Source organism: Chinchilla lanigera, unplaced genomic scaffold, assembly GCF_000276665.1.
Source record: "Chinchilla lanigera isolate Chin_1 unplaced genomic scaffold, ChiLan1.0 scaffold00005, whole genome shotgun sequence".
Lineage (NCBI taxonomy): Eukaryota > Metazoa > Chordata > Mammalia > Rodentia > Chinchillidae > Chinchilla > Chinchilla lanigera.
Genome location: NW_004955406.1, coordinates 39,546,094 through 39,573,930, shown reverse-complemented (window position 1 = coordinate 39,573,930; position 27,837 = coordinate 39,546,094). Strand labels below are relative to the sequence as shown.

Genomic DNA, 27,837 nt, shown 5'->3' with positions numbered 1-27,837 from the left:
GGGAATTGAAACCAGGGCCTTGCACACACTAGCCAAGTGCTTTACCACTGAGCTACATCCCTGGTTCACACTCGCTGATATTTTAAGGAGAGTGAAAAGGCTGAATTTCAGCAGTGAAAGGGGCGGTCCCATGATAACACACAGTTCTCTTCCTATGTTGTTACAGGGGAAGACTGTGGGTCGATCAATGTAATAATGCAGAACTCTCTATATTCATGATGAAAACCCAATGCCTCTCTCACCATATTTCTGGTCAGTCTCTCTCTCTTTCACTCTCCAAGATGTCCAGGAAAGAGGAAAAGTGGAAGGGTGAGTTCCTCAATGGACTAGGGGGCAGCCTATAGGCATAAAGTGGTCCCAGACTTTCCTGCAGTCACACTGCAAGGTGGTGCCAGTTTGTGGATGAACCCTAGATGTCATGTCCCAGCCCCCATCCTGTACTGCACAGCGTACCAATATGCCTTGGACAAGGATGTATCTGTGGCAGAGGCCTTAGTCAGTCTTTTTTCCTTTCTCTCTTTCTTTCAAGTACTGGGGATTGAAACCAGCGCCTTGAACATACTAGGCAAGTACTCTATCACTGACCTATACCCCTAATCCTACTTTGAGACAAGAGCTCACTAAGTTCAAGGCCCAGGCTGGCCTCAAACTTGTACTCTTTCTGCCTCAGTCTCTTGAGTAGCTATGATACAGACATGCACTACCCTGCCCAGCTATTTTGCCAATCCTGACTTTACGTAGCCAGTTGGTACAACCTTCCAGAGGCTGCCACCCCAGGCTGTCACTCTGAAATATGCTAGCTGCTGAAGCATGTCAAGTGACCTATTAAAAACATAGCCTTCTTTGTCCCCACTGTACATACTAGACATTGTCTTTACCTCCAGCCCTGGGTTTGCTAATCATCTTTAGGTTGGTGACAGCATCTTGATCTCCCTAACTCCGTTCTACCTTTCCCTCCCTGCTCTTTATGGATGAGTTTTGTTTTGTTTTTTTTTAAATTTCTTTTCCTTAAAAATATAGGTCAGGCTTGGTGGGGCACGCCTATAATCCCAGCACTCAGGTGGCTGAGGCAGGAGGATCGCTGTGAGTTCAAGGCCAGTCTGGGCTACAAAGTGAGCTCAAAGCCAGCCTGAGCTGCGTACTGAAACCCCGTCTCAAAAAGACGAAAGAAATAATTAAAAGCTAATGTCAGGTCCTTTCACCTGCTTGCTAAGAATATAGAGACATAAAAAAAAAAAAAAAAAAAAAAAAATGGAAAAAGGAAAAAGAAACAAAACAATAAACCAGTTGTAGTGGCACATGCCTATAATCCCAGGATTCTAAGAGGCTGGGGCAGGAAGACCATAGCTTGAGCCTAGCCTGGGCAACTTAGTGACTTAGCAAGAGCTGTCCGGTCTCAGAATAAAAAATGAAAAAGACTGGAGATGTAGCTCAGTGCAAAGGCTCTGAGTTCAAGCCCCACTATCACAAAAACAAATAAAAATTTTAAAATGAATAAAAGTAAAACTCCACTGCAGACAAAATACACTTAGCTTGCACTCACGCCTGTGCATGTAGGAAAATGCAGGCAGGAAAGCCTCAGGGTTTTCTTTCTAACCAGAGACCAGTGTGAGAGCCAAATTCAGAGGAGGAGCTGGCCTCTCTGCTGTGAATGAGTAATCCCACTCAGAGGTTTATAGGGGGCTTGATTTAGGGCGTTCTACATCTTTCAGAAAGCCTGGCCTTGAGCTGAGCCTGTGGAAAAACCACTTTGCCTTTTTAACCCCTACTTCAAACAAACCCGCTGGCCTGCTCATCTTCTCCACCCTCAAGTGGGGTCCAGGCATGCAGAGGAAGGAGGGAACTTCCCAAAAGCTACCCAGGAGTTTCAAGCCTTCTCACCGCTCTGATCTGTCATCCTGAGTTCAGAACTCTGCACCTCACCCAGGCTGGCTCCAGAGTCAGTCTCAAGACACAGCCTGGGGGCATCAACGGCTTTGTTTCTTTTCTAAAACCACATCGGCCTTTAGTCTCTCATTTGGATTCCATTGGACAGTGCTAGGGATTGGCTCAGGACCAATTAACTCCTTAGGAGGTAGGAAAATGCTCATAAAATATAATGTTAGGTACAAAAAAGATTAAATCAATAGCTTGATAGTCAATATGTTTTGTTTAAAAAAAAGTACATACTAAGACAAGTATGGTGGTTTGCATCTGCGGTCCGACTACTCAGGAGCCTAAGGCAAGAGGATCACTCCAGCCCAGGATGTCAAGGCCAGCCTGGCCACACAGTGAGATCTCTTTGAAATAAAAATGTATATACTTATGTATGTAACAGAATAAAAGAAAAAGCACCAAGATATTCAAAGTATTAACAGTACATCTCTGGATATATAGATTTTATTTTTCTCCTTCTTCTTTTCCCTAGCTTTCTAGGGTGATCTTGAGTAGGAGCAGCACAGAGCTCAAACTCCAGAGCCTGAGAGAAATGGTTTCAATTCCATATCCTCCACTTAGTAGCAATGGGAACTTGGATAAAGTATTGTATTTCTCTGAGCCTTGGTTTCTTTCTTTCTTTTTATGAAAGGGAAGACAGGAATGACACCTTCCTTGTAGGGCTGTCATGAGGCAGAAATGAGATCATGCAATTTTAGCATCTCATTTGGTGGCTGATACATAGTATAAGTGCTCAGTAAATGTCAGGTTTTTTTTGTGTTATTTTTATACATGGGAAAAGTAAACATCCTCAAAAAATAAGGAACAACTTTGCTAAAACTTGACGATGTGCATTAAAGGATACTTAGAAAACAACAAAAAGTTTCCAGAAAATTCAGTGTCCCTGAAAGAACTAGGATGGCCATAAAGCAGACTGAGCTTCAGGTGTGTCATTGTTCATATGAAAAATGCAAGAAGGGAAAGCCGTCAAACAAGGAGTCACGACCAGATTTTTTTTCCTTTTGATCCTGGGGAATTGAACTCAGGGCCTTAGGAACACTAAGCGTGTGATCTACAGCTGAGCCAAGCCACACCCTCAGGCTTAGAGGTATGTTGAAGAAAATTAACCCCACAAAACTGGGTAGTTCAGACCACGGAAACTGGTCAAAGTACAAAGTGACAAGCGTAAGGAAAGCATACAAGCCAGAAAATAGGAGAGAAGAGTGTGCAGTTGGGTGAGCAGGGGGTGTTCTGGATGTATAGGATATTAAGTGGGGCTTGGGCTCCGACAGGATGACTACTGAGCCAAGCAAGGAACAGGCTGGTTTATACTGGGGCAGAAGTTAGCCCCAAGTTAGACACGGGTCTTCAAGGAGGCAGGGTATGGGCCATCCCAGAGAACTCTGAAAAGCATCTGTTTACAGCAACAGGTGCACAAGAGAAGCTGAGCAAGCGAACAGGACAATGCTCATGTCACTGATCCAAGCAGAGCTGGGATCCTGGATCTCCTCATGCTGACTGGAAGTGGTTTGACCTTTCAATAGACAGCCTGATCTATTTTGTGCCAAAGACATAACCGAGGCTGGACACGGGAAAGGAAGGAATTACCACCGTGGCCAAGGTTCTGAATGGAGCCAGAGCCCTCCATCTTGCATGGGGCAGTGTGGACGCAAGAAGTCATGGAGAGGAGGCCTGCAGGGGCCTCCCAGGTCCCAACACAGGTCTGAGGAGCAGCTGACCACTGAAGAGTAGCTTCCTCAGACAAAGGTTCAGTAACTCTGGAGGGCCAACCTCTGGCCAGTACTTCTTTTCATACCCCAGTCACCAACTTCCTAGGAAGTCTCTCCCAGGCTCCGCCACCTGAAGGCAGTGTGAGTTGACTCCCAGCCTGTCACCTCATCCCAGGGACCCTTCCCTCCATCATCTGAAGTTTTAGAAAAGGCCAGAGACCAGGTAGATGATAAAAATGAGTAAGGCAGGCTGAACATTAGGCAATGGGAGGGAGCTGGTGGCACAGAAGAAACTGCCCGCCCATCTGAATGGGATAATGGTTACTTAGCTCCCGCTGACCGTTGCCATGGAAAAAAGGTAGGCTGATATCGTCAGGGCTTCTGGTTTTGGGAAAGTAGCAAGAAATTTGGATTTCTATGTGAAATCTTCTTTTAAATTTCAGTAACCAACTATAATTAATCTGCAGGGTTGTTTGGGTAGGAGGAAGCACAGAATTTCAGAGTTGAAATGTCCTTGAAGTACATTTAGCCCAAACTATTCATCTAACACATGAACAAATTGAAAAGCAGAAAGGTTCAGTGTGCTCCCAAAAGCAAGAGAGCAACTTAAATGGCTCAAATCCTGGGCCTCCTAACTTCTAGTCTAGAGCTCGTTCCTCTAGGCCATCCTCCCTTAAGAGGACTCAAATTTTTCAGGCATGAGATGCTGAGATGCTGAACTGGGATGGTGACCTTGGGAAGTGGGTAAACTTTACTCTGGTCTTGGCTCAATTCTAGAGCTTTCTTTTCTTGTTTATTCTTTCATCTATCCACCCATCCACCCATCCACCCATCCACCCATCCACCCATCCACCCATCCATCCATCCATCTATCCATCCTTTACAGAACATGGTACTGGCCAAAGACTGTGCCAGCACTGGGTACACAGAGATGACTAAGCTCCACACCTTGTTTCAAGGAGCTCACAGGCTGCTGAGTGGGCTTGGTGAAAATGCTGCACCCAGCAACCATGCTGCCGTAGCCTGGTCACATGAACTCTCAGCTAATAGTCACATCCTTGTCTGTAAGTCACTTCCTGTGAAAGCATCTGCCAACACTGGATGCTATACCCAAGACACCAGGAGAGGAGTTGGGAATGTCTCCCATTCTAAGAACCTGGAGCACTTTCGTGAGCCACAGGAAGCAAGATTGTGCTGAATGCCAATTCCCTCCCAGTATTAAGGAGGCAAAAGTGGTTCGTGCATGATCTTGGCCCAGCAGCCCTTCATACCAGTCCAAGTCTCTGTGTGGGTGTGCACTGGGAGATTCTAGCCAGAGAGTCTCCTGCCTGGTTATCCAGTGGTCTGCCCAGTTCCAGTGGCTGCTGCAGCTGACCTGTATGGCCAAATACTGATGGCTCCTTTGGGCCATTACAACTTCTACAAAAGAAAGAAGAGTATCATATCAGCCTGTCTCTTCCTATCAACAACAGACTTCCCAACACTGGCTCTTAACAGCATCCACTCCCAAGGAGAAGATGCAGCGCAAAAGCAAACAAGGTGAGGTGGCTGCACTTCTCTACCCTCTACTTGCTTTATTTTTCCAGGGTGTTTCTTGCACAAATGTCAAACAAAGCCGTAGAGTCTCCACCAAGAGGGTAACACAGAACCCATTACTCAGAAATGATAGCGCCCCCAGGCCACCCCTGCAGGTGCTTTGCTGAAGGCTGGGGTCTCAGGGCTTTTACTAGGAGATAATGGGCCATGACCATCTTATAAATGCAGAGTCCAAAGGTTAGCAGGGAGCAGGTGGGCAGGCTGATACCAGCATCAATAGAGAAGGCAGGGAAAGATGGAGGGAGATGGTAAACAAAAATTTAATGAGCATCCTTTAATTTGCCCATGGCCACAGAGCTGGCCAGGTAGACTGAACCCAGTTCCACATGACTTTCCCTAAACCTGTGCTCTTCTATTACCCCATCTGCTGGATTGAGAATGATTGGATGATTGGGTGATTTGGGACACAAGGGACTGCTGCAGAAAAAGGTGCTGGAAGGGTTTCAGGATTTGGTAAGTTGACCCTTGGGGCTGAAAACTCAGAGGAAATTAAAATTCTTTTCTGTATCAATAAAGGATCTCACTATTCTATTTCCCTACCCCAGTAAATGTATTTTCCAATGTTAGGGAAATTTCCCTGCACCTGCTTCCCTCACAGGGCTAAGTGTCCTAGGTCAGATCTACAAAACAGGAAACAGAGGGATCTAGGGTCATACTTTCCTTTAGACTTTTCCACACTGAAGGACACCTCACATTCCCCATAAACCTGGACTCTGGGTAATGCTTAGTGAAATAAATCAAACACACAACTCGACATGACTTCTTACCACATTCTTACCACATGGTTTCTCTTCTGTGAGAAACCTAAGGTATAAACAATTTAAAGAGCAAAGTAAAAGATTTTTGCAAATGGGAAGATGACAAAGAGATGGAGGGAGGAGAGAGGGAAGGTAGGGGGAGGGAAGTAAAAAGAATTAAGATGCATTATATACATTTACCAACTCCCCACAATGAATGTAATCATTATGTACCACAGACATGTACTAATAAAAAATTTTAAATCATTTTTTAAAGTAGATTTTGGGGATTAGGGACCGGCACCAGAACCAGAGGGTGTCCCAGGGTGTTCAGGATGTCATTTTTCAGGCCTATAAAATTAACTTTTTGCTCTGACTTTGGGGAGCCCAAAGGGTAGAGGTTACCAAAGCAAAATCCACTCAACAATTTCATAGCACTTATTATGTGTCAGGGCTATTCTAAGAGCTTGAATATATCAGTGAACAAAGAAGATTAAAATCCTTGCCCTCATGGAAGATAATTCCAGGAGAATCAAGGTAAAATCATTTTTTTCCCCTTTTTTTTCTTTTTTCCAATACTGGCAATTGAACCCAGGGCCTTTGCACTGAGCTATATCCCCGGCCCTTTTATTTTATTTATTTAATTTTGTTTGTTTGTTTGTTTGTTTTGGTTTTTTTTTCCTTGAGACAGGGTCTCACTATGTAGCCCAGGTTGACCTCAAACTCACAGTGACTGAGAGCTGGGATTTCAGGCCTGTACCACCACACTTGCCCCACCCTCGAGGGTCTGCCTAAGTTGCCAAGTTGCCCAGCCTGGGCTCAAACTCCTGTCTCAGCCTCCCCAGAGCGCTGGCACTATAGGTTTTCAGGAGGCATTACTGCATTGTAGGAAGGCCATGGGCCTGGGATGTCAGACAGGCATGGATCAAGTATCAGCCCAAACCCTAACCACCCAGGTGCAAGCATGTATATTGAGCATTAGCTTTCTTAGCTGTGAAATGGGGACAATAACAGGTGACCATATTAGGGACGTTGAAAAATTAAACAGAGTGAATATAAAAGCCTGGCCATAGCAGTGTTCAAAAATTATAACATTATTTTTCCAGGCCCACCTGAACCCACAGATTCTAGAACAACTTGTGTACTCTTACTTAGGAGCTACTAGGGCAACTGGTGTCCTACAGACAGTGTGATTGCCTGGGGTATTCTTGAATTTGAATCCATCTAAGGCCACAGTATTTCCCAACTAAAGACAGATCTGCTCCTCTGGGCCCCTGTGGAAGGCAGAGGCCTGGGTGGCCAAGATTGATTGGGCCCCACCCTGCTCCAGGAGGCCACAGATAATTGGACAAGAGTGGCTATCAGGTCTAAGTGGGAACCTGCATCTGGCAGCACCTGGGCTGAGAATGAGACAGCCAGCAGGAGGGCCGCTGGACCTGGAGGCCGAATCTGCTCCTGTGCAAGTCCTGTGCATGTAGACATGGAAACAGGGCCCACCAGAGAAGAGCGAGCTCACAGCCCTCTGGGGGCTGCACTCCCACACCCAAATTCTGCGAAATCCCCCCGTAATCTTCTTATAAAGCCCTCTTGTACTTTTCCCTTCTGCTCTTTTTGAGTGAGCTGCTGTTCTTACACTCAGATGATCCCTAAGACAAATCTTGTACCTGACTCAGGAGGTGGTGTTGTGACAGAGTTTGAAAGCAGCTGGCGTTTAGTCGACGTTCCATAAATGCTGTCGAATCTCTCCACGTTCTTGTCAACTAGTCAGTCAGCAATAGAAACAGGAAATCCATAAATAGGCTAGACTCAGGCTGCTCCTCAACCTTTTGTTTTATGAATACCTTTATTAATCTGTAAAATGAAGATGACTAGTAGTGGCGTCTTTATTGGCTGGGAGTATTCAATGAAAGGATCCAAATTCTACACCAAGCCTACGTTAATGCATGTTCCCTTGCACTGTTAGACTACTGTTGTCATTGTTATGTAAGATCCAAGTGTTGCCTTAGGTCTTGATCTGGGCCAGCAGGGAAAAACAGAGAAGGGTGTTACCAGGGGTTGGGCAGTGGAGAAAAGGGACTAGGATGCAGAGGGGGAACAATAATAACCTTCACATAAGCTGGGTGCAGTGGTGCACGTCTGAAATCACACCTACGCAGAAGGCTGAGGCAGGAGGGTGGCAAGTTTGAGGCCTGCCTGAGGAATGTGATGAAAAGTAATCCCCAAAGGGGAGGAGGCCCTGGAGTGTAGCTCAGTGCTCATGTGTTCGCCTAGCGTGCCCGAGGCCCTGGGTTCAATCCCCAGCCCTGAAGAAGAAGAAAAAAGCTTCACATATATCTAGGTCTTTAACATTTATGTGGTGCTTTTACCTGTGATGTCTCATTCATCTGTCACAACTTTATGGGGCACAAAAAAGGAAAGGTGATATTATAGATACATTTGATGGAAGGGAGAAGCGAGGTTCAATAAACATGCACTGTCCATGCCAGCCAAAACTCAGTCCCCTCCTTTATCCTGCACCACCTCTGAAAGTAGGCTGCAGGGGCTAAAGTGAGGAGGGTTGGAAGAGACACTGAGGGTTTCTCTGGAAGTCTGTCTGTTTGGGGGTTTTTGAACTGGGAATTGAACTCAGGACCTTGCGCTTGCCAGGCAGGCACTGTACTGCTGAGCTATATCCCTGGCCCTGGTTTTTGTTGTTGTTGTCTGTTTTTGCAGGCACCATCTGGGTCCTTTCTGAGCAACCCAGTGATGTAGTATTTCTGCCCATCAGAGCCGAGGCGGCCCTGGGGAGATCCAGCCCTAGTGTCTCATACCCACTGGCACAGCCGTGCCTCACCTTCCTCCAGCCAGGGGCTAAGGTAGTCTCTGAGGAAACAGGAAATTCCCTGGACCGCTGCCACAGGCAGGCCTTGCTGTGTGCAGCAGGTCTGCAGCTCAGCAAAAGCTTCCTTGAGTAAAAGGTCAAGGACCTCCCTGTCTCCTGGATACTGTTTCTCCCCAACCCTAACATAGTGGCTGGCACATGGCCTGTATTCACTTTATGTTTGTTGAATGAATAAGTGAAGGAGTAAAATGAATAAGCAAATGAATGACAGATTGTCTGGCACTAAAATCAGCCTGCACTGTCACAGTAGAATGGCTGTGCCCCATTGACTCTTGGACCCTAAATCAGAGCTCAGTGGCCAATCTGTCTTAATCAGCCACCAAGGAAGACTCAGAAATGCAAGCACTTCCCCTCCTTCTGTTCTCACTTCCCCAGACCTCTCAGAGAAGCCACTGAGGCAAGGGCAGGACCAGGATGCCCAAGGATGGAGGAAGACTCTGCCCACCCCCTCTCAGACTTCGGAATTGCCCTGCTGCCCCCACTGTGTGCAGAGAAGGCAATGACGGTGGTGCCAGGAGTGCTTCCTTTTTTGCATTTTCTAACTGTGAACGACCTTGATTCTACTCATCACACACAACAGCTTTCTGGCTTCCAGCATCTTTCTTGCAAAGCGCTCCCAGCGCAGGGCCTCCCAGCGCTGCGCATCACCCTCAGAGGGACAGGACTGCTTGCCCTGTTCCATACAGAGAGACACGGGAACCCAGGAGGCTGGGTGACAGTTGAGGTCACATGGTGATGTGCTCCTGGGGCTGAGTACCCGGTGGCACACATGGAGCGGCTCTCCCTCAAAGGGGCTCAGTGTCTCTGGGAAAGTTACTGGCTTTCCACTTTTTCACTTGTGAAAGGAGGAAATTAGACCATTTCTCTGTCCATCTCCTGGGCTCAGCCCCAAGCCTGGTGACCGACCACCCCGTCCAAGGTCAGAAAGCTCCGAGAAGTCAGGATGCCAGCCACGCCCGCCCTCACATCCTAACAGATGTCCTACGCGTGCTTTCCATGAAGAAGCTGTAGTACAGACGGCAGGGAGCAAACATCGAAAATCATCCTAATGGTCCATGCGTGCCAGGAGAGCAGGTAGTCAGCAGGCTGCCGCTGAAACCAGATGCCATCCTGCCCGTGACACCAGCGTTGCCTCAGACAGGGCTGGAGATGGTCCAGCGGGTGGGAGCAGACAGCCTCCCTCACCTTCAAGAGCACCTGACTCTTCAAGCCACTCAGAGCCCGCCGACAGGATGCAGCGGCTCAGCCCTTCTTCCCAGCTTCTCCTCTGCCACCCTCTCTGCTCTATCCTCTCTTCTCCTTCAAATCCTGCCTGGCAACTGGCTCCTCCAGGAATAACCCAGTTGAGGTCTGCTAAATTCTTCTAGTCTCCTCAGCCTCATAAACACCTCTTCAGCTCCCAGCCATTGCAACGGCAGCTACCAGCCATGACTTGGTCACGCTTCCCCAGCTGGATGAGGTTCCACGTGTGAGTTGCTGTGCTCCTCGGCCACTAGATGGGGGAATAAAAGGGTGGGTGTTTCCTGTTTCCTGAAAGTTACCTCCACCCTCAGCTGCCAAGATGTGAAGCTAGGCATGCTGGCTATGGGACTAGTCTCCAATGGATGGAACTGCCCTCTCCGCCCATGGGGAGCTGCGCCGGCCAGTCCAGGTAGGCTAATGCAAAAACCTGCACGGCAATCTGAATGGGAGCTTGGTCAATGTGTCACCCCCAGAGTCAAACGTCTGGACTGAGGGGAAGGGCAAACTGGCCCAGCAGCTTGCAGCTTTACCCAGTTTCTCCTAAATCAGCCCACAGTTCAGAAGAAGCCTAACCTACTCAGCCCACAGCACTGACTGCAATCCCTGATTCCCAAAAAAATTCATACACTTTTTAAAGTTAGTGCCTACTGGCTACTATCTTTAGGCTGAGCCATACGAAAGGAACTTCTGTAGGTCAAAAGTGGCTGCATGTTGGCAATTTCATATGGCTCAGTCTAATAACTATTTGGGGATCGTGTTTCCCAGAAGACAGTAAATTCCCTGAAGGCCTGGACTTCTCTACCTCTAGCCAGTTTTTTTTTGGTTTATCTTTCTAGCTTAGGATGCAGCAGACTCAAGGCCTGGGAGCAGACTGAGTAAATACTTCCTCAGCAAAGTTCCAGGCAGGCAGAGGTAGGGAACTTAGAAACAACCCTGCTCCCAAACCTCAAGGTGGCTGTCCAAAGCAGATTCTTTTTGTTCTCCTTGCTTCTAGTCTTCCTGGGTAGAATCATGCTAGACACTATGGTTTAAAAAAAGAAATTGGTTTGGGTGTTGAGAGTTTTACCCTTTTATCTCCCATAGAGCAGGGTCTTCAGAAGTGACTGTATGGGTAGGGTAGGTCTTGGTTACAGGAGATAGTGGGGGAAGCAGGCCCAGAGGTCATTTGTCCAGAAGAGCCCAGATCTCTAGTGCTAACTCCTGCTAGTGCCCCGCGGCCCTCCAGAACGAACGCCCCCGTCTACCCCCTTTCCAACTTCCTGCTCCCACTATTAGTTAGGCTCCCTGCAAGACAGAGGGGATTGACGAAGTGATCGACAGCCCTCTCCTACTTGAGTCCTGAGTCAGGCCAGGCCTATCCCCAGGGTTTCCAGGGAGGACAGAGAGGGAAAAGCTGCCCTGGAAACCCAATCTCTCTCTCAAGCCAGGGCCCCTTTGGGAGGAAGGGGTGGTGGCCCTGTGATTTGGCTCACTGACCATGGAGCCAGGGGCGGCATCTGGACAGCTGTGCATAGGCCGGGCATGAAGAGGCTGCCAGCACACATAGCCAGGTTCCCTCAATCAGAAAATTCAAAAGGGACACAGAGGTCAGTCAGCAACAACGCTCAGCCCCTGAGGTTCCTCTACCTGCCTACGCGTGGAGGGGAAATGCCCACCACCCGCTCCCCACACACTGCCGTGGCTCAGTGGGCCCACTCTTCACACAGTGCGGCAGGAAGGGGACTTTCCAAGGGACACTCTGTCTCTGTGCTCCAAGGGGACTCTCGGCACCTTGGGCCTCAGGAAAGATGCTCCTGCTGGTCAGGGCTTGGGGAGATAGGTGAGAGGAGCCCAGGAATCTTGGAGTCCTTCCTAGTGCTGACTGCTCTACCTCAGTATGTTAAAAACTTCAACCTGCAACGTTGAAAAAATGGCATAATAAGCAAATACCGATCCTTCACTTAGATTCACCAACTGTTACTGCTCTCTTTCGGCATTTACACACACACACATACCCTTTCCTGAATCATCTGAAACTAATTTGATACATGTGGCCCCTAAAGACTTTTATGTACTCCCAACCAGGCATGGTGGCACACGCCTGTAATCCCACCAATCTGGGAGTCTGAAGCAGGAGCAACACCAGTTTGAGCCCAGCTTGGGCAACTTAGTGAGATATTATCTCAAAATAAAAAATAGAATGGGCTGAGGATATAGCTCAGTGCAAAGGTCCTGGGTTTGATCCTCAGTACTGATGGGGGAGTGGAAGGGCACCTTTGTAGAGTCTAAAAATAAAGGTATTACTCTATAAAACTACATTACTCTTATCACACCTAAAAACCTTCACAATAATTACATATCATTTAATACCTACATTAAAATTTTCCTAGGCAGGGATATAGTTCAATGGTAGAATACTTGGGACATGAGACCCTGGCTTCAAACCCCAAGACCCATAAAGAACAATAAATAAACTTTTCTCACTTGTCCCTAGCTATCATTACAATCTTTCTCCCCCAAGTACCAATTAAAGTGTTTACATCATATTTGGTTAGAACATTGAATGTCTCTTTGCTTTCTTTTAATCTAGACTGCTTTCTGCCTCCCACCTTTCCCCTGAAACAAAATTTTTGTTTTTTATGACGCTTTTGGAGTCTTAGCTCTTGTTTAGAATGGCATGCATGCTAAATTTCTCTGTTGTGTCTTTGTAATTAGAAAGGACAAATATTTCTCAGGACAGCCCAGAGAGTGAGGTTGAACTTCTTGCTGCAGAGATAAGAAAGGTCTAAGTTTGGGTGGTCCCACTACTGCTGAGGTCTGGTTAGTACTTGGTTAAGTGGCAAGTACTAGATCTCCCCACTGCAAAGACAAACCTTTCCTATGTGAAGAGCAACCTGTGAGTTGATACGTGGTGCTATGACTGAGTATCAGTCTCCCTTCCAAAAATACATTCTTAAAAGTCTAAATCACAAAAGTAAGTAGGGGGTATTAGGAGGCAGGTCCCCTGGGAGTGATGAGAGGTTACAATGCTGGATCCTCACTAGTGTCCTTGTGAGACACAAGAGCGATGATCTCCTTCCCTCCCTCCCTCCTTCTCTCTCTCTCTCTCTCTCTCTCTCTCTCTCTCTCTCTCTCTCTCTCTCGCTGCCATGTGAGGGTGCAAGGAGAAAACAAACCGGCAAGTAGAGCCCTCACCACACACCAGATCTGCTGGTATCTTGATTTTGGACTTTCAGCCTCCAGAACTGTGAAAAAGTAATTTCTATTGTTTAAGCCAACCAATCTATGATGTGTGTCACACTAGCCTTTCACCCAACAGTCTCATCATCATTTGTGAGCTTAGCTTGAATCGGCTATTATAAGGAGACAGTAAAACGATTAGTTTAAGGTTCTGCCAGGGGCTAGAAGAATGCAGAGATGTGGACCAAGAAAGGTATAGTTTCAGTTAGAAAGAATAAGTTTCTGTGATCTATTGCAGAGCACGGTGACTAGCTAATAGTGTAATGTGTATTTCAAAACTGCTAAGAGAGCAGATTGATTGACTGATTGATTGATTGTCTTTTTGAGACAGAGTCTCACTATGCAGTTCAGGCTGGCCTTGAACTCATTTTGTAGCTCAAGTTGGCCTCAAATTCACAGTGATCCTCCTGTCTTGGCCTCCCAAGTGCTGGGATTACAGGCATGTGCCACCGTGCCTGGTGAAAGACTGCAGATTTTTAATGTTCACACCACATACAAAAACAAAAAGATAAATACCTGATGGAAATGTTAATTAACTTAATTATTCTATAATGTATACATAAAACATCATATAGTATGTTCCATAAACATATATAAACTACTTGTCAATTAAAATTTTAATTTCTTAAAAGTTCCATTATTACTTCTACATTTGATTAGTTGGCATTTCTGTTAAGTTTTCCCTGCTTGCTTCTCCTTGGCCCCTGTTAATTGTCAGCCTGGACTCATAGAATCTCTGTCTATCTGTGTCCGTCTGTCTGTCTGTCTCTGTCTGTCTGTCTCTCTATCTCTCTCTCTGTGCTAGGGATAGAATCCAAAGCCTCTACACTGAGCCACACCCTCAGCCCTTTTATTTTTTTCTTTTGAGATAGGGTCTCTGTAACTTGCTAAGTTGCTCGAACTTGCCCTCCTCCAGCCTGAGTCTCCTGCACAGCTCGGCTTATGGGCTGTTACCTTTGCTGATGCTCAAGGTGTCCCCCATTTGCCTGGTGGCGGCCTTTTTAACCTGCCCTGTGACCTCTGACAGGAACATGCTGCAGCCTTCATCACAACATGGTTCACTTGTACTTTTCCAGTCTCAGATGTGGAATCAGCCATTTTCCAAGAAAAACTGGTTGCTTTCAGGGAAAAGAAGTAATTAGAAACAAAAACCCAAGCACTAGGTATAGTACTGCTTCTAGATCCTTTCGGTGGATAGATCTACAGAGATACACAAGGAACTAAAGGTTGCTTCCTCCTCTACTCCACCTTCTCTTCTTCTATAGCAAGATCTTGACTTCAAAACGTATACCTTGCAATGTGGTTACTGCTTTGACTCAGCCTACAATAGCAACACATAGCTTCCAATTTATGACACCAATACTTCAACCACTAACATACTTACAAAGTAAAGTTCTTTGCAGACTTTTTACATCCTGAGACTATATATTCCATTAAGAATATAGACTCTGGCCAGATGTGGTGCTGCACACCTTTAATCCTACCACTTGGGAGGCTGAGGCAGGCAGATTGCCATGAGTTCAGGCCCAGCCTGGGCTACATAGTGAGGCTGGTCTGAACTACATGGTGAGGCCCTGTCTCAAAACAATAACAAAAGAGAATATAGACTCAGAAAACCAGGTTTGGTGGTACACACTTTTAATCCCAGCACTCTGCTGTACAGGTGCATAGCAAGTTCGAGCTTAGCTAGGACAACTTAAAGAGATCCCGTTTCAAACAACAAACCAAAAAGGGCAGGGATGTAGCTCAGTGGTAGAATATATGCCCAGTATGCATGAGCTCCTGGGTTCAATCCCCAGCACTGCAAAAAATTTTAAATTAAAAAAAGAAAAGAAGGGGCTGGGGATTTAGCTCAGTGGCAAAGCGCCTGCCTGGCAAGCGCAAGGTCATGAGTTCGGTTCCCGGTACCGGAGAAAAACCAAAAAAATAAATAAATAAATAAAAAGAAAAAAAGAAAAGAATATAGACTCAGTATTATGATTAAAAATTACTTGAATTCTTTTCTCTGTAATCAAATTGCTATTCAGTTAGTCATTGCTTCTGTTGCAGTCAGCTTTAAGTTTGGTTTTTCTTTCTTTTGGATTTAATTTTTGAACCATGTAAATATTTTAATCAAAATTGTCTGAAAAAGTATAACCAAAAACTATTCATTCTCATCCTCCTCCACTCCGTTCTGATCTACCCTCTATGGGAAACCGTTTTAATTTCTAGTTTATCTTTCCTGTGTATGTCTGTCTGTCTGCAAAACCTCTTATTTCTCCTCTCTTACCCCAAATGTGCCATACGACATATGTTCTCCTGCCTCCTGCTCTTTTCACTGAATAACACATCCTAGAAGTCATGAAAGTTTATGGGCTCCTGCTGTACAGTACAGTACTCCACTTAGCATGTACACCACGGTTCATTCAACCAGGCTCTTCTAGATGGGCACTTGGATCGTTTCCGATGATGTCCTATTACAAATCTGCCTTCAAAAACCATTTTATGAATGCCCCGAGGGTGGTGGCACGGGCCTGTAATCCCAGTACTTGGGAGGCTGTGGCAGGAGGATTGCTGAGTCTGAGGCTAGCATGGGTTACATAGTGAGTTCAAGACCAGCCTGGGCTACATAATGAGACCCTATCTCAAAAAACCAATTGTGTTATGGAGCCAAACAGGGTGTCACTTACAAGTAACCCCAGCACTTGGGAGGTTGAGGCAAGAGATATGCAAGTTTAAGGCTAGCCTGTGTTACACGGAGAGTTCAAGGCTGCCATGGACTATGGCAGGAGACAATGTCCCAAAACATCAAAAACAAAAAAGAATCACTTTTTGTATATGTATTTCCCTATGTGCGAATATGCATTCTGGGGATAAATTTCAAGAAGTAAGAGTGCTGGGTAAACACGCACCAAGTGTGTTAACATTGCATATGGGGTTGTACTGGTTTGTACCCTGGCACTGATTTTGCAAATTAGATGGACCTTGCTGTGAGGTGTCCTGGCCTGAGTTCCCTTGAATGGAGCTGTGAGTCCTTAACTTTGCTAGCAATAAACACGCAACCCAAAGCTGGGTGCAGTGGTGCACACCTGTAATCGCAGCACTCAGGAGGCTGGGCGGAAGGATTCCAAATTCAAGGCCATGCGGAGCTACATAGTGAGACCCTGTCTCAAAAAGTAGGTTAAGAGAGAAGAAAAATCCTACTCCAAAGCCCCTCTCCCCGCCCTAAGTGGTAGCATGAAGGAAACAGGAAAGAGGTCTGAGCCCACTCTAACTCTTACTCCCTGAATTGGGTATGAAACGTGGGAAGGCAAAGCAGAGAAGGTAGGGCTGAAAACCAGAAGAGCCGGAGTGAGCAGAGGCAGAGGCAGAGGCAGAGGCAGGGCGAGGAGGGGATCCCATGCTCCAAAGCCAGCCTCTCCTCCCATCCTCGCTCACACAGACCGCCTCCACCATCCCCACAGCTTCTCCTCTCTCGGAGGCCCTGGCTCGGCTTAACTAGGTCCTGCCTGGTTTTCCTCTGCAAACCCATGTTCGGGTGGGCTGGACGCAGGACTGGCTTAAAGTGGAGGCGGAAGTGGATCCCTGTGTCTGTATCAACATCTGTAGAGGAAATAAGTCAGTGGAGCAGAAATGGTTCACACAAGGGAAAGAGGAAAGAGGAGACAAAGAGATGCGGGGAGAGGAAGCAGAGAACAAAACATTCCGCAGGGCCCCTCTGGACTCCAGCCCCAGGCCCGCTGGATTCCTGTGACCTACAGAAAAGGGGAAATGATACATCCATCCTGGAAAACTATATGGAGGTTCCTCAAAAAAAAATCAAAAAAGGGCTGGGGGTATAGCTCAATGGTAGTGCTCGCTTGGCATGCACGAGGCCCTCAGTCCCACCCCGGCACCGCGCGCGCGCGCGCGCGCGCGCACACACACACACACACACACACACTTACGAACAGAAATATCATATCATCCAGCAATCCATTGCTGGGTATATGTTCAAAGGAAACAAAATCAGTAAGTTTAAGGACTCCCGTGTCTACTGCAGCACTATTCATATCAGCCAAGAAAACAGAAACCACCTAAGTGTCCACCAACTGATGAATGCATAAAAAAGTAGGGTACATACACAACGGAATACTAGCCAGCCATAAAAAAGAAAGAAGCCCTGTCACTTGGGACATAGGGAAGGAACCAGAGGTCATTACGTTAATTGAGATAACCAGGCACAGAAAGACAAGTACCACAGGACCTAACCCATACATGGAATCTGAAAAAGTTAATCATAGATGTTGAGAGCAGAATAGTGGTTACTTGCAAGAGGTTGGTAGGGGTGGGAAGAAAGACTGATTGACGGTGACTACATTATAATTAGACAAGAGATAAACTCCAGGATGCGATTGGACGGTAGGACTGCTACAAGTACTGCAATGAATATTTCAAAGAAGCTAGAAGAAAGGAACAGGTTTGGTTTGGTTTGGTTTGGTTTTTTTGAGACAGGGTCTCACTATGCATGCAGTTCAAGCTGGTCTTGAGCTCACTTTGTAGCCCAGGCTGGTCTCAAAATCGCAACGATCCTCCTGCCTCAGCCTCCCAAGTGCTGGGATTACAGGCATGTGCCACCACACCCAGCTCAAGAAAGCATTTTGAATGTTTTCACCTCGTAGGAATATACATGTTTGAGAAGACAGATACGTTTACCCTGATTTGAATATTGCCCAACTATACACACATGCATCAAAACATACATGCGCCTATGTGTGTGTTTTTGTGTCAATTTAAAAAATATGTAAAAATTTAAAATATAGTTTACAAAACACATATTGAAAAAGAAATGGCAAACCTACTGGAGAAAAGCTGTCCCTCTCTCTAGTTAGACTGGGAGCAAAACAAAACAAAGCCCCTGGGAGCAGGACCTGGTTGGGGACCGACCCCAGGACCTTGGAGCCCCCACGTGAGAGGCAGCCTGAGGGAACAGGGGCAGTAGGATTGCCCTGCAAGGTCAAATGTGCTTTCTAGGGGACCCAGAAAGAACACATTCCTTATCTCCCTCCAAAGCTAGGTGGGACTGGAATGTTCTACCTGAGATGGGTAGGGCTGACCCTCAGTGCAGTTGCTGCGTCCAAAGTCAAGAGCACTGAGAGAAAAGAGGTCCATGGGGGTCACTGCAAGAAGCAGCTAACCAGCGCCTGCCTGGGCAAGCGGGAGGTTGTGAGTTCGATTCCCAGTACCAGGAAAAAAACAAAACAAACAAAAAAAAAGAAGCAGCTGACTTGGCTAGTTTTGGGGTGAGGGGAGGCCCAAGTTGCTAACAGGTGGCAGCTGAGGCACAACTGCACTGAGTACCCTGTTCCCTTTTTCTCAGGACCTTCCAGAGAGTAAGGCTTCCCAATACCTTTGCCCAGCAGTCTTCGTCCGCCACAACCTAGCTTACTTCTTCCAGCACCCACACTTTGGGCAAATGCTAACTGTGCTACTTCTACCCTCTACCTGGGTCCTCCCATGTCGACTTTCATCTGACATCAGAGACTGCAGCAATTCCACAGATGTGACTCAGCCCCTCCGTTACAGCACTCTCTGAGTAGGCTTCCCATTTCACAGAGGCGAAATGGAGACCAGAAGAAAAGCTAAGAAACCCTTCCTGTCCCCCTCAATGAGGCTGATAGTTCGGCTCCTCCAAATCGCCCCTTCCTATACAATACGCTCTGACCAAGTGCCCTAGCGCCTCCGTGCTGGACATCAGGAGTCCTGTGCTCCTGTAGCTTGACCTTGATCCAGGGACACGGAGGTGGGAGAGGGAACGGGAGGGGACTGAGTCTTGGCAAGGCCAGAGGCAGGAAGCCTCGATTTCCCAGCGCTAAGTGCTTTCTCCACCGAGTACTCAGACTAAGGCAGGGCGCGGGAGGGTGGAGCAGAGCAGTGGGAGAGGCTGACACTGGGTGGGGCAGCAGAGCCCGCGAGAGCAGAAGGGGCCTCCGGTTTGCGGCAACAGCCATCCTGCCCTGTAGGACAGGAGCCTCTGCGGGCAGATTCCCCTGCCGCCCAAGACCCAGGGCTCCTGGCCACGGAGCAGGTGCCCCTCTCCCCATGGCTCTGAAGAGTGGCTCAGAGTCTACCCCGAGTCAGGGTACTGGACACAGGAAGGCTGGCTGCAGGACTGGTGGGAGTGTGTGTGCCCAGGAAGGGAGCAGTGTAAAGGGTGGAGGGTGGAGTTCTGTGATTTCAGGGTTGTACCTCTGCAAGATGGTGGCGAGGGGGATTGGGGCTCCCTAGGAGGAGCAAAGGAAAGCATTTTCCCCTTCTGCCTGTAGAACAAGGGCACTGATTCTGTCAGACCTTGCCCACTTAGGGAAGGCCACGTTCCCTTCTGAATCAGAATATAGGTAGGGGAGAGCCCTCTGGTGTGGGGGTGCAGCCAGGCCAATCACTAAGTACCTCAAAATGAACACTGGTTCCTGTTGCTTCCCGGGCTCCTTTTTAATCTCTCCCTCAGGTCTGAGCTCTTCTCCTGGTTCTCAGTCAGACCTTTCCCCTTCCTCCGAGCAAACTAGCTGGGCTCTTCCCCAGCCTCACTCCTACAGATCTGTTTGCTCTGGGTCTAGGACCCGTGTCCCTGGTCACCTTTTCCAAGCTGCCATCACCTCCGAGCAAGGAGGGTATCCCAGCTCACCAGCCACCCAGCCCAAGGGTCGCCTCTCCTGCCCCCCTCTCCACCCAATCCGTCCTCACCCGAGCCCCCTTCTATGGCCTGTCCCAGCCAGGAATGACCCAGTCTCCTCCCTTCCTTCCAAGTTAGAAGGATCTGTGGCCGAAGGGGCTGCAGGATGGGCCTCCAAAAAGGGAGACCCAGGAGCTGGGGTACCCGGGGCTGGAGGGGAGGATCTGAAGACCCCAGCCAGGCACCCTAACCGGAGAGGGAGGAGGAGGAGGCTCGACAGAATGGGATTTCGTTCTCCCTCCTTCCCCATCCCCCTCTCCCCTCCCCGCAGCAGCCGCCGCCGAGAGCCCGCGGATTTCTCCATCTGACATTTCCCCCGCGCAGGCCAGCAGGCGCCCGCATCACATCTGCAAGTTACAGTAAGTCCGGCCGCAACGCCTAGGAGGGAGGCGCCTCCCACTCCTCTCCCAGGAAGCGGCCGGCCTCTCCTGCGCCCCGAGCGAGCCCCCGGCTGGAAAAGAGCGGCGGGCACTCTCGGCGAGGTGGGAGAGCGGGAGGATGGACTCGCCTCGGGGAAGGCTGCCAGTCGGCCTCCGCCTCTAAGAGTGAGCCAAGGGTGATAGGGAGCCAGGGCGGGAGCGCGGGAGGCAGCAGGACAATCCCTGCCTCGATCTCCGGCTCCTCAGCAAGTCCCCCAAGGGACCCTCTCTCTGGGATGCTCCGGCCCTACAGTCTCCAGCCTTGGACCTGAAAACTTTTCAACTTCGCCCCTTCCCCTTACTCCCCTCGGGGACCAGAGCGGCTGGGGCGGTGCCCTCGAAGACACTCGTACAGTTGGTTCTGGACGCTTACACACGCTCAGACAACAGCAGTGCGAGGGAACTCCCAGCTTTTTCCACAGCTAATTATAGACGTGAAAGTCTGAGGATGTTTTGCAAGCGGCAGAGAGAAACTGCTGAGGTTTCTCTGCAACGCCAGAGAAATTTAATTTGTGCCTAGCGTCCCCACCCCGAAAGGCTCCCAGCCGACCCGACCCACCTCCCCAAGCCCGGCAGCCCTCCTTCCAGTCCAAGATTTCTTACTTGGACCCCCCTCCCCCGTCTCTCTCTGCTCAGGCTTTGGAGAAAGGGAACAGACGCGGAAAATATTTTTGCAACAGTTTTCCATTCTGCGTCTCTTTCCCAAGCCTACGGGGAGGGCGGGAACAGATAGGAGGGGGAATTAGGCTTTTTCCAACAGCTGAATTTGGGTGGTAAAAGGACAGTCGTCGTCCCCCCCGCAGCCCCCGGCCCAGGAATGACAAAAACCAGGAAAAGAAAAGAAAAAGCACTTGTTTGATTACGCGGCTCTTCAAGACTGAAGATTGGAAAGAAAGCCTACGGCACATCTACGCACACACAAACACACAAGGTCCTCCAAACCCAGCCGCAGGGGAAAATGCCAGGAAGGGGCAATTCGGGGAGTTTCACAAAGCACCGAGAGCAAAGAAAGAAACAAAGTTTGCACCTCGCGCGTCTACTCCCTCCCTGCAAGCCTACCTGTGCTTCTAGCAGAGCTCGGGGTCTCCACGGGCGGGACGGTCCCTCGGGGTCCCCATGGACTGGGCGGTGAGGCGAGCACCCCGCCTCCCAGACCGGCACCTGGGCTGGAGCTGCGGGCGGGCGCGCTCCCGGTGCCGCCGCTGCCGGGCGTGGGCCGCGTCTCCTCCCGGCCCTTTCAATGAGCAGGACCTGCCCGGACCGAGGCGAGAGCGGGGAGCTGGTCCGGGGCCGCGATCCCGCTCGCTCTCTCCGCAGGGATAGCTCCCCGGGAAGTTCGCGCCCCCTCCCAACCCCCAGCCCTGTTTGATCTCAACGGCGGAGCTTTCTTAAGAAAATGCTTGTCATGGCAACAGCTCCAGCCAACTCCGGCCAGACTGGGGCTCCCCTGCTCTCCCCAGCCGTGCGGGAGGAGAAAGGGGCGGAGCCAGGCCGCGGCGGGGTGGGGCTTGGCGCCAGGCCAGATCATTACTCTACTGTTAAGGTGGCCCGGCTCCTCCGCGCTGCGGCTGTTTCCTGGTGTGTTTTAAGGAGGAATGGCGAGAGGAAGGGGAGGAATCCTCTGCAGTTTTGGATTTCCTCCCGAGCTCGCTCAAATTTCAAAGGAAAGAAGAGAAGGGGTGTGCGCTGGGGAGGAGGGAGGAGGTGGGGAGTGGATGTGGGCGGCGGTATTCAACCGTTGGTGCGCGGTATGGAAATAAAGGAAGCGCTTGCAGGCTCTTAGCTTCCTGCATCTCCATCTCCTACAGGCCTCCCAAGCTCTTACACCGGAACCCAGAAACCCCAAGGTGTCTTTGGACCCTGCACCACCCTTTGCAACCCCCCTCCCCGCTCTCAGTAAGAGGCTTTTGGAAGACCGGATTGTTTTGGAGGTTCACATACCTAAGCCTCCTCTCTTGCATTTCAAACACAGGTCACGGTTTGCTCGCTCCTGTCCCTGGACCCCTAGAGCACATCCACAGTGTGTTGAATGGCTGCTTTCTGGGGGTTGCGGGGAGCTATCAAGAAAACTTTGCATCCACAGCGCTGTTTCTAATCCTCCCGTCAGTGTCAGTCGGGAACCGTTGGCATTGTGACCCTCATTTTATAGTTGAGGAAACTGAGGACTGAGCGACTCACCCAAGGTTACACACGTGGTTAAAGACAGAGCCAGGATTCAAGACCAGGTCAGACTGACTCCAGAGCCCATGTACCTTTCTGCCCTGTGGCACAGCTGTCACTCTGTGGCACAGCTTTCCATTTTACCTTGTGCACACTCAGACATGGATACAAACTTGCACACAGCCTATAAACTGTTAATCACACCCCCGCATCTCCACACCCACAAGAGCATTGTGCAACAGTGCCACCCATAGATTTTGCATAGAACCTTATGGCTTTCAAGCACAAACATGCACCATCAGCCGGTGCACACAACAGATCTTCATTGACTGCTGGGTTCCCACACCTACATCAGCAAACGCACTCACACTCATGCGCAAGGCAGCTATCGTAATCTCACAGGTCATAGTTGTAAACTACGCTGTGAGAAAGGTGACTGCCGCCACTGCCCAGTGTTTCTAATAGGGCATTGAAGAGGGCCTCTTCGATCTTACGGTCCTGCCTCAGTCCCTGCTACCACATGTGTCCTCTCCGCTGCCCTCCAGCGCCAGATGCGAAACCGTGTGTGCTCCAAGGGCAACAGAGCTGTGAGTGAAGCCCAGGACCCTTCTCAAGCTCCTGTCACTTGGGGACTTTCTTTCCTCTTCATTTTCCTATACTACTGTTTCTCAGTAACTCAACCTCACATCCCATTTCTGAGCGAGGGAAAGTTAAACAGACAAAAGTAAAGAAACTCTTTTGGACTCGTTGGGCTGTGCTTAGCGCTCAGAGCTCCTCTTGTGGCGTTGAGGATTGGCCGAACTATCTTCAGAATTAAATCCAAAATAAGCTGCCGCTCTCATGTCCCAGCCTGTACTGCTGCCTCCTATCCCTAGCTCAGCCCAATGGAAGGTAGGTTGCAGGGATGAGGGGAAATTTTAAAGTCACCCTGTATGGAAACCATCCACAAATTTTTCCCACACAGTCTTTTCTTCCTAGAGTCAGAAGTCTCACCCTCAAAGCAACTAGAAGACACAAAAAAGTGACACTTATCCTCATTTGCTCCCCACCCCTGCCACTTCTTGGGTCCCTTCTTTTTTTTTGAGACAGGCTCTCACTTTGCAATTTAGGCTGACCTTGAACTCACTATGTAGCCCTGGCTGGCCTTAAACTCACAATGATCCTTCTGCCTCAGCCTCCAGAGTGCTGAGATTACAGTTGTGTGCCACCTTGCCTGGTTCCTCTGGTCCCTCTTTCTTCCTTAAGGCATTTCACTGGGAGATGGAGATGGCACTTTGTTAAATTTTGATAAGTCCTCCAAAATGTCAACTTCAGGAGCCCAAATCAATTGCTAGGGAGACATGGGGAAGGAAAGGAGAGGAGTCAGCTGAACAGAGCTTCAGATTTCACGGCTTGTCAGGCTCTCCGCTGGATGGCAACAACTTGACATTCTAGTGAGTGTCAGTTGCCCAGTGAGTGTCAGTTGCCTCTTCGTCGTGAGAAGCCCTCTCTGAACGGCTCCTTAAAGATATAAAGTATATTTCACACTTGTCTGCAGTGCTATGTGTGGAGGAGTTGGCTAACTGTTCGATAAACTTGTCTTGGAGGAATAACAGTTTAAGCCAGATGTGTGATCCTATTAAAGGAGAAGTCTGCTTTGGCTGCCTGACCTGAGACTGGGAAATAATGCTTGTTAGGAGCTGGTTATTATCTGAAAGGCAAGAGCCTCTCCTTGAGCTCCTGGGCTCCAGAGGCATAGGATCTGCACAGAGGCGCTGTGGGTAAAGGCTCTGAGAGCTGTCTCACCTCTGGCTGGCTGGGAGTGGGAAGCACAGCAGGATTAGGACTTCTCTGGTGGCTGCCGGTCTTCACTTCTCTCAATGCAGAGCTCTCTCTTGGCTACAGATTCACAGAGAATCCCCTGCTCACTCCACTCCCATCCCCAGCCCTGTAGACAGGAGAGAGGGGTGAGCGAGGTGGCCCAAGGTGACCCCAGAGGGGACCATCGCCAGCCACGGCAGCCTGTCTTTTCCAGAAACCTACACCCACAGTGCCTTGTTTCTCCTAGCAGCAGTGTGGAGGTCTAGAATGGGTAAAAATAAATCTACCCATAAAAATAACCACTGGATGTGGGAAAGTGGAGTTGCCCCTCTGGGGCAAGAGGGAGGGCACTACCACTTGGAAATTCATAGTCAGGCTGTTCTCATCTAGCTGGAGAGAATGCAGGCCTCCCTACCCTGCCTCTGAGCACGCTACCTCAGGCTCCCAGGCCCCTCCTCGGTTCTCTGCTCTGCCCTTGAACCTGGAAGCACCCTCTGGATTTGAATATCTACTGCTTTGCTTTGTCTAGAATGGCAACCATCCTCTCTCTGCCCAGGTCCAGGCCCAGGGCTTCTTTTTTGTTTCTTTGTTTTTTGAGACAGGGTCTCACTAAGTAGTTCAGGCTGGACTTGCACTCACTATGGAGCCCAAGCTGCCTTCAAACTCATAGTGGTCCTCCTGCCTCAGCCTCCCAAGTGCTGGGATTGCAGGTGTGTGCCACCATGCTTCTTTAAAATGCTCTTTCTCTTCTCTGATAAGATGGGATCTATCATTTTATTAGAGGTCCCACCCCCATCTGACTCATGCCAAGCCAATTACATCTTTTCCTGAGATTTTTAAGTTTAAGATCAAAGGGAGAACAAGGCTCAGCTCTGGCAGTGAATGGAGTGCGTTGAGAGACTCTGGAAGTGGTAGGGGCCTTGTTTACCGGCATATGGAAGAAGGTAGCCAGTTAGAAAGCGTAAAGGTACACAAAGAGAGCCAGAGAAGAAAGCTGAGAGGAAGTGCTGGTAGTATTCGCTCAGGAGTACCTCTGGTACCCTGCATCCTGGGCTTTCCTACAGGTGAGTCATGGGACTCAGACGTACACACTCTGGATGAAACTGGGTGTTTTGGTCACTTGTACTAAGTAATATAGAAATTTAATGGAGAGGGGCTGGGGATTTAGCTCAGCGGCACAGTGCCTGCCTGGCAAGCACAAAGTCGTGAGTTCGATTCCCGGTACCGGGAGAAAAAAAAAAAATTTAATGGAGAAAGTAATATAGAAACCATCTGAGCTGCTACCTCCATTTAGATACACTCATTTCAGCACATTTATTCATTCAGTATTACTGAGTATCCGCTATTCAGTTCACTATACATTTATTGAATACTTCCTGTTTCAGCATTCTCTGGGCCCAGATGAGGTATATAGAGATATCAAGCTTATAGTTAAGGTGGGGATGATGTGTTCTAGCGTGAATGGCTGTAATAGAAGTTGTTATAGTTTTAAAAACATATTTATTGAGGCTAACGGTACAGCTCAGTGGCAGAGCACTTGCCTAACATGCATATGGCCCTGGATTGGATTGCCATCACTGCAAAAAATTAAAAAGTTTCTAAAAAAAGTAAGGCCAGGTGTTATGGCATGTGCCTACAGTACTAGCACTCTGGAAGGCTAAGGCAGGAGGATCTTGAGTTTGAGCCCAGCTTAGGCTACTTAGTGACTAGCCAAGAATTTGTTTCAAAATAAAAAATTTTAAAACGTCCTGGGGATGTAGCTCAGTGCAAAAGCCCTGGGTTCAAGCCTCAGTACTAAATAAATAAACAAAAATAAACCTATTTATGCAGTGCTTACTATATTAAAAGATGGAATATGAAAATACTTCTGTGGAAAGTCCAGGGAGTGATTGCTTTTTATGAACACATTAGAAGGCTCTGGGAAAAGAATCATATTTGGGAATATGTGAAAAATCCTCAAAAATAGATTGAAACTATTTTGGAGAGAGATGTGAAGTAGCTTGAGAAAGGATAGTAACAGGAGCCAAGGTCCTGAGGTAGAAAGAGTACAGAAAAGAAGCCAGGGTTATGGTTTGGGTCTGGTCTACACAAGGCTCTGGGTGGTCTCATCAGATAGGTGTCTCCGCTACACTCTCTGGTAGCAGTGTGCAGGGTAGATCAGAACTGTACAGAGGCTGAGCAGCGTTATCCAGGTACCGTCTAATGCTCTGCAGTTTCACAGAACACAGTTATGTATGAGATATAGCTCAGTGCTAAAGCACTTGCCTACCATGTATGATACCTAGAAGAACAACAACAACCAAACAAACGAAAACCAAGTAAGCAAGTAAGGAGGACTCTGCTTCTGCTCATGAAAAATAGTGATTTTAGCTGGGGGGGTCCAGGCAGGACAAGGATGGGTGGTTCTGAGAGATGAGCAAAGGCAGAGGCAGCAGCAAGCAGGCTACTTTGAAGCCCTGCTGGGTGCTCCACAGGAGGTCTGGCTTCCAGGCACCCCTTGCTGAGCATGGGTGGTCATCTGCACTTGACACGCAACCATTTCATTTTTCCCACGTTCCTGGATTCCTGTGGAGAAGACCGGAGGAAACAACTTTTACTGAGATTAGTAGAAAGTGTATCTGATTGCTTCTTAGCCTTTTGGCTAAGATCAAGTGTAGAAAGTGTGTCTGCATCTGTAAGAGCGGGGAGCAGAAATAAATCCAAGGGAGCTTTCTCTGCTGACTTGAGCAGCTGGGCTCAGAGGACGACCCAGTCACGGACCTCACGGAGAACTCTGTGGCTCAGTTTTGCTGGTTGGCTTTCTTGTTCTTTGTTGCATTGCTAGTTTCTCGCTCTGATTCTGGCAATCATAAGGTTTAGTGGGCCCTGCCAAGAGTTCCAATTTACTCTGAGATCTCGGGCCCACGTCCTTTAGAGGATGGTTGGGAGAAGGTCGAGCCAGACAGTGGGAGTCATTTTTCTCAAGAAAACTCTGGGTGCTGTGCTGTGTGCTCCTAGACTGAAGGGGTTGTCCCTTCCTCGTCCTGTGTGCCCAGTGACAGGCACATCCAAGGCAGCCGATGCATCCCGGGAAATGAAGAAAGGCGGAATTCAACATGGGAAAAACTGAAATAGAGACCGTGGGGGCCTGAAGTATTTTTTTGAGGGTCACGGCCTTTGGCAATATGCAGAATCAGTTTGATTTACTCGGGAGTATATTTTGCTGTTCAGATTTCATTCTGGTCCAGTGGTTTTGGAAGGCACAGTACTTTGGTTTTACATTCACTTTGGACTCATTAACTAGGTTATTGTTTTGTTTCGTGTGTGTGTGTGTGTGTGTGTGTGTGTGTGTGTCTGTGTATTTAACTCAAGTTTGGTTCGTGATTTGTTTTTCTAACAAAATATTTGTCTCTTATTTGTTTCAGGGTACGGCAAATTAGTGCGATTTAAAAATAGTCTTTGGTTACTG

General features: G+C 48.5%; 1 protein-coding gene across 4 annotated transcripts in view; it reads right to left on the bottom strand.

Moving 5' to 3' along the window:
• Atp2b4 (ATPase, Ca++ transporting, plasma membrane 4) overlaps window positions 1-21,897 on the bottom strand; it is a 93,661-nt gene extending 71,764 nt beyond the window's left edge. For 3 of the 4 annotated variants that reach the window (XM_005375268.2, XM_005375270.2, XM_013522634.1), the window contains exon 1: window positions 21,489-21,897. The gene's annotated coding sequence lies outside the window, so the exon portion shown is untranslated. The remainder of the gene's footprint in view (window positions 1-21,488) is intronic. The other variant, XM_005375269.2, reaches the window with a different exon arrangement.
• Between the last annotated feature and the right edge of the window lie 5,940 nt (window positions 21,898-27,837).